Raw genomic sequence first — 11,595 nt, 5'->3', positions numbered from 1 at the left:
CAGCAGGTAACCTAGTGGTTAGAGCGTTGGGCCAGTAACCAGCAGGTAACCTAGTGGTTAGAGCGTTGGGCCAGTAACCAGCAGGCAGCCTAGTGGTTAGAGCGTTGGGCCAGTAACCAGCAGGTAGCCTAGTGGTTAGAGCGTTGGGCCAGTAACCAGCAGGCAGCCTAGTGGTTAGAGCGTTGGGCCAGTAACCAGCAGGTAGCCTAGTGGTTAGAGTGTTGGGCCAGTAACCAGCAGGCAGCCCAGTGGTTAGAGCGTTGGGCCAGTAACCAGCAGGCAGCCTAGTGGTTAGAGCGTTGGGCCAGTAACCAGCAGGCAGCCTAGTGGTTAGAGCGTTGGGCCAGTAACCAGCAGGCAGCCTAGTGGTTAGAGCGTTACACTGTAATGCACTTCATCGGCACATTGAGAAGAATGCTCAGCCGGGCATCAGTCCAAAACAAACGTTCAAAACAATATTGTGACGAAACATGCAACTCATGGACAGCCAAATAGAACCCCTGCACATTTGGATACTAAAAGGTTTGTCTCGGAACTAGGAGGATCCAGGAGAGGGAAAAGGGACAATTGATGGATAGGCCTAAACAATTATACAGAAAATGTAAATGGGGCGTTGTGTGAGAGAAGAGCGAGCTAGAAGAAGCGCATCATCTCTGTGTCCAATGGCAACAGGCATGCACTGAGAAAGGCCTTGACTGATGTGGTAACCATGGAACCAGAGAAAAGGAGAGAGAGTTGTGTACAACACCACAGAGGAAGTTAAAAATAAATCTGGCAGACACACAGAGGAGGAGGAGGATGAAGGAAGTGAAGGAATCCAGAGGAACAGCTGGGAGTCAGGGGTTCATTTGATTAATGGTACAATGCACAGTGAGTGAGTGTGCTACTGTGGAAAGCCCTGACCTAATTAACACTGTGGTGGGAGCGACCGACACGGCTCAGTGTATTTGTGTGTGTGTGTGTGTGTATAGATCAAAACCTTACTGTGACACCCCACTGAACGACCGACACGGCTCAGTGTGTGTGTTTGTGTGTGTGTGTGTATAAGTGTGTGTATAGATCAAACCCTTACTGTGACACCCCACTGAACGACGACACATGGCTCAGTGTGTGTGTGTGTGTGTGTGTGTATAGATCAAAACCTTACTGTGACCCCCCCCCCCCAGAACCTTTAACCTCTATCACACCCTAACAGATTACCTTAGCATTACCACCCTCATTCATCTGTCACCATTCTCCTCAGACAATATCACAGCCCGGCAATTACATCCTTTTACTTATCTGTACTGTATATAGACCCATAATTACATAGAAATATAATCAACTGGAAATTCCAATGGATCTGTGTTATTTCTACGCCAACGTCCCAAACGGCACCCCGTTCCCTTCACAGTGTACTACTTCTTACCAGAGCCCTGTGGACCCCGGTCAAATGTAGTGCACTAAATAGGAGACAGACTTGGATAATTACCATGTAAGAATCACAGGGTCATTCATACTCTATGTGGTTGAGGATTAAACATGTCTAGCCCTCCCACAGAGCTGACAGGGGAACAGACAGGCTTAGAGAATGACATTTGTCTGCCTGAGACTAAGTACTGGCTCCCAGTAGAACGTTAATGCTACGGAGAAGGACGGGCTCTGCTCAATGTCTCTGAAGAGGACAGTTCTCTCAGGCAGAGAGAGGCCTGAATCTGCCTGTGTCTGTATGTGTGTGTGTGTGTGTATGTGTGTGTGTGAGAGAGAGAGATAATGGTCATGACAACATAAGCTAGCACGTGCACATTTTTACCTAGATTGTGTCGTTTGTTTTTGGCGTGCTCGTGGATGTGTTTCTTTGTGAAGCAGCCGAAGAAGACGCAGGAGAGACAGGAGTGGAGCCGGTTCAGGTGGGCGCCACACATGTGACAGATACATGATTTGGCCTGCAGGGGGCGAGAGAGAAAAGAGGGGGCAAGAAGGATGATGAGAAGGATGGAAGGGAAGGTGACGAGAGAGGGGGAGGAAAGGGAGGGGACGGAGAGAGAGAAGGAGTTGAGAGAGAGATTCAGAATTAAAAAGAATATACATTGACATCTGAGCATTGAAAAGAAAGATGTCATCGTAGCCTGCACTCAAATAGAAGATGGATGTTACGTGCGGTTAGGTGTTTCCTATTCAAACATAGGCGGCGTGTCCATTAGGGGGAAGCTTTCCTTAAAGTCAATTGAATTGCCAAAATTATATAGCCTATTGAGCCTAATACTTTCTATACAGAAATACATGTCATACTTCTAAATAAGCAACTATAGCATGATTTGGCGACAGAGGATCATTAGCTTATCTTTAAAAAAACATTTAAATATATTGCCTACAATCAGAAGGAAAGGCAGCACGTGCAATTTGGGCAGATTATTGTTTGGTTGCGACTGTCTGGGAAAAGTAGAGGCCAAGCCAGGCATATTGTAATATTTCAAAATACAATCACAGGAAAACATTGTTTAGAAAGCAAATGGTTATTGCTGTAGAGAAAAAAACAATTAAAATACTAATGTATTTTCATTGTCATTAGGGGGTGGGGGGTTCAGTGTTACTTAAAAAGTTTGTTTTTGGACAATAATTTCCTCCTCCAGTTTAGATGGACGTCATATTGTACTTGCGTCTCCCCTTCTGGTAACCTATTATATGAACAACGTTGGTTTTATTGATGTGTCTGTCAGCAGAGTAGGCTACCTTGGAATTCGACATATTAAAAAAGATTCTGCTAACGTCTCCAGTCATATAAAGTGTAGTAGAAATGAATGTGTTTATGAAAAGGCCACATTTTACTCATGCAAAGAATGAAGAAGCGTATCTGATACAGTCTAGGTCTACTCTACCCTGTACGGGCTCAGTCATGCACTGAACACACTTTATGCATACACTAGTTTAGTTATTTTATTATCTGAAATTACTATCCAATCTACTCATCACATTACGAATAGTAGATTATCGTACATAAATTTGCACATGTGATGATTCATGGAATGCTTTAATATAAGGGTGCATTTTTATGGTGAAAATGAGCTTCCCCAAAGTTGAAACTCATGTGGTGCCTATATATGCCTGGTAGGCTACACCAGTTGTAAAGGGGGGGATACATGTCACTGTACTGAATTGATCCTCTTTTTAACAGGCCATCAAAACTCTGTTCTCACATCATTTGAATAGCCTATAGAAACGTTGTGCAACATGAGCTCATGGGTTCTCATGATGTGTTTGATTTGATTCTGGATTACATTTATGTCAGAGTAATTAGAGGGACAACAGAACGCTAGGTACCAGGCCACTAGCGACTGGTAGTTAGCAAGTTTGGTAGGCTACTACTCAGAGAGAAGCTTTGGAAAAGCCTAGTTACCATGACGAAACGTTTGTGTGTAATTTGACTGTGGTCATGACGGTAAGACAGTCACCGTAACAGCCCTAAGATGAAGGCAGACAGAGTAGTGATGGTTGGGCCCTTTGAGAAACCCCATGTGGTACAATATATAAAAGCAGACATTCTGCTTGTCCACACAGCACACCATGCTCCATGCTCCTGGTTGGATTCATGCATGGTGGGAGAAAGCATCTTTGACACACTGACAGCAGCTGGAGTGTGAGAGTGTGACGCAGTGCCTCAGAGAGAGGGATTTATAGAACCATTAGAATGCCTGGTCTTTAGTGGACCTGCCACACTGAGCTCTGCAGGGCCTGAGGCCACAGGGAGAGGAGGGGGACGTGGTGAAGTGAGGGGGCGTTGTGAGTGAGTGAGTGAGTGAGTGAGTGAGTGAGTGAGTGAGTGAGTGAGAGCAAGCGAGCGACACAGACAGAGACAAAGAGAGACCGACGGAGACAGAGAGAGAGACAGAGAGGGAGACGGAGAGAGAGACATGTTAGAGTAGAGATGTACGAAATAAATATTCTAGAGTTTTCTCTGGCAGCAGAGAGAGAAAACATGGGAGGGAAAGAGAAAAGGGGAGAGAAAGGCATCAACTGAGGAAAGACAGAGAGAGGAGCCAGACATACGAGACACCCTGATGCCTCTGATGACCGCTCTGCCCTGATGCTGCGACTGAAGACAGTCCCATAGCCCTGATGCTGCTCTGATGACCAAAGAAAGACAGTCCCATAGCCCTGATGCTGCTCTGATGACCAAAGACAGTCCCATAGCCCTGATGCTGCTCTGATGACCAAAGACAGTCCCATAGCCCTGATGCTGCTCTGATGACCAGACAGTCCCATAGCCCTGATGCTGCTCTGATGACCAAAGACAGTCCCATAGCCCTGATGCTGCTCTGATGACCAAAGACAGTCCCATAGCCCTGATGCTGCTCTGATGACCGAAGACAGTCCCATAGCCCTGATGCTGCTCTGATGACCAAAGACAGTCCCATAGCCCTGATGCTGCTCTGATGACCAAAGACAGTCCCATAGCCCTGATGCTGCTCTGATGACCAAAGACAGTCCCATAGCCCTGATGCTGCTCTGATGACCGAAGACAGTCCCATAGCCCTGATGCTGCTCTGATGACCAAAGACAGTCCCATAGCCCTGATGCTGCTCTGATGACCAAAGACAGTCCCATAGCCCTGATGCTGCTCTGATGACCAAAGACAGTCCCATAGCCCTGATGCTGATGCTGCTCTTGTGACCAAGACAGTCTGATGACCAAAGACAGTCCCATAGCCCTGATGCTGCTCTGATGACCAAAGACAGTCCCATAGCCCTGATGCTGCTCTGATGACCAAAGACAGTCCCATAGCCCTGATGCTGCTCTGATGACCAAAGACAGTCCCATAGCCCTGATGCTGCTCTGATGACCAAAGACAGTCCCATAGCCCTGATGCTGCTCTGATGACCAAAGACAGTCCCATAGCCCTGATGCTGCTCTGATGACCGAAGACAGTCCCATAGCCCTGATGCTGCTCTGATGACCAAAGACAGTCCCATAGCCCTGATGCTGCTCTGATGACCAAAGACAGTCCCATAGCCCTGATGCTGCTCTGATGACCGAAGACAGTCCCATAGCCCTGATGCTGCTCTGACTGAAGACAGTCCCATAGCCCTGATGCTGCTCTGATGACCAAAGACAGTCCCATAGCCCTGATGCTGCTCTGATGACCAAAGACAGTCCCATAGCCCTGATGCTGCTCTGATGACCAAAGACAGTCCCATAGCCCTGATGCTGCTCTGATGACCAAAGACAGTCCTATAGCCCTGCCTGAAGCTGATGGGACTGACAAAACAACCATATGGAGGAGCTCTGTACTGTGTTGTAGTGATGAATACAGGAGATTGATGGAGAGAATGGAGGGATGGAGAGAAAGGTGGGATGGAGAGAAATGAGAGAGACAGCAGAGAGAGTGGGAGAGATGGAGAGGGATGGAGAAATGAGAGAAAGACAGCAGAGAGAGTGGGAGAGATGGAGAGGGATGGAGAAATGAGAGAAAGACAGCAGAGAGAGTGGGAGAGATGGAGAGAGGGATGGAGAAATGAGAGAAAGACAGCAGAGAGAGTGGGAGAGATGGAGAGAGGGATGGAGAAATGAGAGAAAGACAGCAGAGAGAGTGGGAGAGATGGAGAGGGATGGAGAAATGAGAGAAAGACAGCAGAGAGAGTGGGAGAGATGGAGAGAGGATGGAGAAATGAGAGAAAGACAGCAGAGAGAGTGGGAGAGATGGAGAGAGATGGAGAAATGAGAGAAAGACAGCAGAGAGAGATGCTGGGAGAGATGGAGAGAGGGATGGAGAAATGAGAGAAAGACAGCAGAGAGAGTGGGAGAGATGGAGAGAGGGATGGAGAAATGAGAGAAAGACAGCAAAGACAGTGGGAGAGATGGAGAGAGGGATGGAGAAATGAGAGAAAGACAGCAGAGAGAGTGGGAGAGATGGAGAGAGGGATGGAGAAATGAGAGAAAGACAGCAGAGAGAGGGGAGAGATGGAGAGAGGGATGGAGAAATGAGGAAGACAGCAGAGAGAGTGGGAGAGATGGAGAGAAAGGGATGGAGAAATGAGAGAAAGATCAGCGAAACAGGCGTCAGAGTGGGAGAGATGGAGAGGGATGGAGAAATGAGAGAAAGACAGCAGAGAGAGTAAAGGAGAGATGGAGATTTCAACCATGGAGAAATGAGAGAAAGACAGTAAGAGACAGTAAGACTGGGAGAGGATGGAGAAATGAGAGAAAGACAGCAGAGAGAGTGGGAGAGATGGAGAGAGGGATGGAAAATGACCCGACAAAGACAGCATGGAGAGAGTGGGGTCAGAGATGGAGAGAGGGATGGAGAAATGAGAGAAAGACAGCAGAAGTTAGTGGGAGAGATGGAGTCCAGAGGGATGGAGAAATCCTGAGGTTTTAAAGACAGCCTGGAGAGTTAGTCCAGGGAACTCCAGATGGAGACAGTCCATGGTTTTAACTCCAGCCCTGTTCCTGGAGAAAGACAGCAGAGGTTTTAACTCCAACCCTGGGAGAGATGTCCAGTAGAGAGGGATGGAGAAATGAGAGGTTTTAACTCCAACCCTGACAGCAGTCCAGAGAGAGCCCTGTTCCTGGAGAGATTACAGTCCAGTAGGGATGGAGAAATGTTCCTGGAAGACAGTCGGAGGTTTTAACTCCAGTGGGAGAGATGGTCCAGTAGGTTTTAACTCCAGCCCTGAGAGAGACAGTCAGAGGTTTTAGAGCCCTGGGAGAGATGGAGTCCAGTAGGTTTTAACTCCAACCCTGATGGACAGTCCTGTAGGAATGACCCTGGGAGAGTTACAGTCCAGTAGGTCAAAGATGTTCCTGAGCGTTACAGAAAGTAGGTTTTAACTCCAGCCCTGTTCCTGAGAAAGAGAGCTTAACTAAAAGCCATCAGGAAACAGGCGTCACTAGGTTTTAACTCCAGCCCTGTTCTGGGTCAGAGGTTTTAACTCCAGGTTCCTGGAGGGTCCAGTAGGTTTTAAAGAAATGTTCCTGGAATAGAGTCAGGAGAAATATTTCCAAAGTTACTCCAAAATCTGCAGTTTAGTGTCCATTTTTAACCATGTTTCTGGAAATGTTACAGTAAGAGATAGTAAGAACAGTCCAGTAACCACCCTGTTCCTGGACATGAGGTTTTAACTCACTGACACACACAGTCAAGGTTTTAACTCCAAGAGCAAGTCCAGTAGGTTTTAACTCCAACCCTGTTCCTGGACAAAGTGTAGGCTTTAAGTCACCTGTTCCTGGACAGCAACAGTCAGTAAAACAACCCTGTTCCTTAGAGTTACAGTCAGTAGGTTTTAACTCCAGCCCTGTTCCTGGAGAGTTACAGTCCAGTAAAAACTCCAGCCCTGTTCCTGGAGAGTTACAGTCCAGTAGGTTTTAACTCAGCCCTGTTCCTGGAACAGTCAGACTCCAGCCCTGTTCCTGGAGAGTTACAGTCCTGTAGGTTTTAACTCCAGCCCTGTTCCTGGAGAGTTACAGTCCTGTAGGTTTTAACTCCAACCCTGTTCCTGGAGAGTTACAGTCCAGTAGGTTTTAACTCCAACCCTGTTCCTGGAGAGTTACAGTCCAGTAGGTTTTAACTCCAACCCTGTTCCAGGAGAGTTACAGTCCAGTAGGTTTTAACTCCAACCCTGTTCCTGGAGAGTTACAGTCCAGTAGGTTTTAACTCCAACCCTGTTCCTGGAGAGTTACAGTCCAGTAGGTTTTAACTCCAGCCCTGTTCCTGGAGAGTTACAGTCCAGTAGGTTTTAACTCCAACCCTGTTCCTGGAGAGTTACAGTCCAGTAGGTTTTAACTCCAACCCTGTTCCTGGAGAGTTACAGTCCAGTAGGTTTTAACTCCAGCCCTGTTCCTGGAGAGTTACAGTCCAGTAGGTTTTAACTCCAACCCTGTTCCTGGAGAACTACAGTCCAGTAGGTTTTAACTCCAGCCCTGTTCCTGGAGAATTACAGTCCAGTAGGTTTTAACTCCAGCCCTGTTCCTGGACAGTTACAGTCCTGTGGGTTTTAACTCCAGCCCTGTTCCTGGAGAACTACAGTCCAGTAGGTTTTAACTCCAGCCCTGTTCCTGGAGAATTACAGTCCAGTAGGTTTTAACTCCAGCCCTGGAGTTGGCACCCAGCCCTGATCCTCCTGTCACTGGAGTCAGTGTTTTCCAAAGATATATGTTCTTAATTGTGAGGGAGCAAAGCATTGTGAAGCAACATCCAGTGATGCAAACAACATTCAAGCAAAACCAACAACGGCTCCAATTTGTGTGAGGTGTGGAGCCATAGTTAGACCGCTAAATGACTACGTTCTAGCAGGGGAAACAAGCTGCCTCCACAATGCCACATTGGCAGACAGATAGAAAGGCAGTAAATGCATTGACATTACACTGTGGCCTGTCTCTGAGTCATGAGTCTGTTTCTCACAGTGACTGATTCCTTGTGTTCCCTCTCCTAACCATGGTGAAAGAGCTGCAGTGTGCAGTTCTGGCCAGCAGGGGGAGTGTCAGGAAAACGTCTAATTTTCCTACCATGTCATCTCCACAGAGCCCAGAGTAATGCTGCCGGCAGGCTGCAGCCACTAAACATTCATCATAGAAGGACCAGATACACTGTGAGAGTAGACGAGGCTATTGTCCACCTACACAGTTATGACTGCCACGGTGGTGATATAAGATTGCAGTTATATCATCATATCACTGAAATAGGACACACACACATCTATGTTGTTGCACGGCCTTAGGAGCCCGGGGAGGGTTGATGATGGTGCAGTAAACTGGACATTCAGGGCCACATACACTAAGCTCTGTTTTCATTCAGTCTGGAGTGGGTGGGGCTTATCACACTGGGATGAATGGGATCAATTGGAGAGGGGCGGGGTCTAATAGTGACAGGCGAAGGAGAATCACATTTAGACTGGAGCCTGATAACACACACACAGGCTAGTCAGGGCCCTCCAACCCTGTTCCTGGAGAGCTACCCTCCTGTAGGTTTAAATGCCAACCGTGTTCCTGGAGAGCTATCCTCCTGTAGGTTAATGTAGGTTAATGGAGTTAAAACCTACTGGACTGTAACTCTCCAGGAACATGGTTGGAGTTAAAACCTACAGGACTGTAACCCTCCAGGAACAGGGTTGGAGTTAAAACCTACTGGACTGTAACTCTCCAGGAACAGGGTTGGAGTTTTTTTATTTCACCTTTATTTAACCAGGTAGGCTAGTTGAGAACACCTTTATTTAACCAGGTAGACTAGTTGAGAACACCTTTATTTAACCAGGTAGGCTAGTTGAGAACACCTTTATTTAACCAGGTAGACTAGTTGAGAACACCTTTATTTAACCAGATAGGCTAGTTGAGAACAAGTTCTCATTTGCAACTGCGACTTGGTCAAGATAAAGCATAGCAATTCGACACATACAACAACACAGTTACACATGGAATAAACAAAACAGTCAATAATATAGTAGAACAAAAGAAAACAAAAAGTCTATATACAGTGAGTGCAAATGAGGTAAGTTAAGGAAATAAATAGGCCATTGTGGCAAAGTAATTACAATATAGCAATTAAACACTGGAATGGTAGAATGTGCAAGTAGAGATACTGGGGTGCAAAGGAACAAAATAAATAAATACAGTATGGGGATGAGGTAGGTAGATAGATGGGCTGTTTACAGATGGGCTATGTACAGGTACAGTGATCTGTGACCTGCTCTGACAGCTGGTGCTTAAAGCTAGTGAGGGAGATGTGAGTCTCCAGCTTCAGAGATTTTGCAGTTCGTTCCAGTCATTGGCAGCAGAGAACTGGAAGGAAAGACGACCAAAGGAGGAATTGGCTTAGGGGGGACCAGTGAGATATACCTGCTGGAGCGCATGCTAAGAGTGGGTGCTGCTATGGTGACCAGTGAGCTGAGATAAGGCGGGGCTTTACCTAGCAGAGACTTGTAGATAACCTGAAGCCAGTGGGTTTGGCGACGAGTATGAAGCAAGGGCCAACCAACGAGAGCGTACAGGTCGCAATGGTTGGTAGTGTATGGGGCTTTGGTGACAAAACGGATGGCACTGTGATAGACTGCATCCAGTTTGTTGGGTAGAGTGTTGGGAGGCTATTTTAAAGATGACGTCGCCGAAATCGAGGATCGGCAGGATGGTCAGTTTTACGAGGGTATGTTTGGCAGCTTGAGTGAAAGATGCTTTGTGCGATATAGGAAGCCGATTCTAGATTTAATTTTGGATTGGAGATGCTTAAGCATGTCCTAGTTTAGGTCCCCTATTAGCACGAGCTCAGAAGATAGATGGGTGGCAATCAATTCACATATGATATCGAGGGCACAGCTGGGGGCAGAGGGAGGTCTATAGCAAGCGGCAACAGTGAGAGACTTCTTTCTGTAAAGGGGAATTTTTAGAAGTAGAAGCTCAAATTGTTTGCATACAGACTTGGATACTAATACAGAACTCTGCAGGCTATCTTTGCAGTAGATTGCAACACCGCCCCCTTTGGCAGTTCTATCTTGGGGGAAAATGTTATAGTTAGCGATGGAGATTTCAGGGTTTTTGGTGGTTTTCCTAAGCCAGTATTCAGACACTGCTAGGACATCCGGGTTGGCAGAGTGTGCTTATTAAGCAGTGAGTAAAACAAACTAATGGAGTAGGCTTCTAAAGTTAACATGCATGAAACCAAGGCTTTTATGGTTACAGAAGTCAACAAATGAGAGCACCTGGGGAGTGGGAGTGGAGCTAGGCACTGCAGGACCTGGATTAACCTCCACATCACCAGAGGAACAAAGGAGAGGTAGGATAAGGGTACGGCTAAAGGCTATACGAACTGGCCGTCTATCACGTTCAGAACAGAGAGTAAAAGGAGCAGGTTTCTGGGAACGATAGCATAGATTCAAGGCATAGTGTACAGACAAAGGTAAGGTAGGATGTGAGTACATTGGAGGTAAACCTAGGCATCGAGTAATGATGAGAGAGATGTTGTCTCTAGAGACGTTTAAACCACGTGATGTCATCGCATATGTAGGAGGTGGAACAACATGGTTGGTTAAGGCATATTGAGCAGGGCTAGAGGGTCTACAGTGAAATAAGACAGTAATCACTAACCAGGACAGTAATCGACGAGGCATATTGATATTAGAGAGAGGCATGCGTAGCAAAGTGAACTTATGGGTACACTGGGTACACGGCGATTCGGACAGATGCTAACAAGCTAACAGTTAGTTGACGGGGCAGGCAAGCTAGCAGTTAGCAGACAGGGGCTAGCAAGTTAGCCTTTGGGGGACGTCACGATGGGGGTAAGTCTGTTTTTGCGTCTTCGTGCGGTGACGTTGATAGACCAGTCTTTGGATTAGTAGGGTTCCAAGTAGCTCTAAGGAGCTGGTAGGCCGCTGTTAGCAGAATGGGCCTTCAGAGGACGTCGCGCCCGAGGGGCCTGTTGGAAACCTCAGGCAGATTATGTCGGTATTTCATTCGTAGAGGATTGGCGGTGTTCCGTGCCCCGTACCGGCAGTAGACCGGGTCCGGATATTGTAGCCCAGGAGTTGGCATCAGTGGTAGCACAGGAGCCCTAGCCGGGCTAGCTTCAGGCTAATTGGTGCTTGCTCCGGGATGGAAAATCTAGCCAGGAGTGCTCACCCGGGATTGCGGTTA

At 47.1% G+C, this 11,595-nt stretch overlaps 1 long non-coding RNA gene across 1 annotated transcript in view; it reads right to left on the bottom strand.

Annotated features, from left to right (window-relative positions):
• Window positions 1-1,798: 1,798 nt before the first annotated feature.
• LOC135532537 (uncharacterized) overlaps window positions 1,799-11,595 on the bottom strand; it is a 37,479-nt gene continuing 27,682 nt past the window's right edge. Inside the window, exon 3 of the long non-coding RNA XR_010454359.1 lies at window positions 1,799-1,925. This is a non-coding gene — a long non-coding RNA (uncharacterized LOC135532537). The remainder of the gene's footprint in view (window positions 1,926-11,595) is intronic.

Source organism: Oncorhynchus masou, unplaced genomic scaffold, assembly GCF_036934945.1.
Source record: "Oncorhynchus masou masou isolate Uvic2021 unplaced genomic scaffold, UVic_Omas_1.1 unplaced_scaffold_1900, whole genome shotgun sequence".
Classification (NCBI taxonomy): Eukaryota; Metazoa; Chordata; class Actinopteri; order Salmoniformes; family Salmonidae; genus Oncorhynchus; species Oncorhynchus masou.
This window is presented reverse-complemented; position numbering and strand designations above follow the sequence as displayed.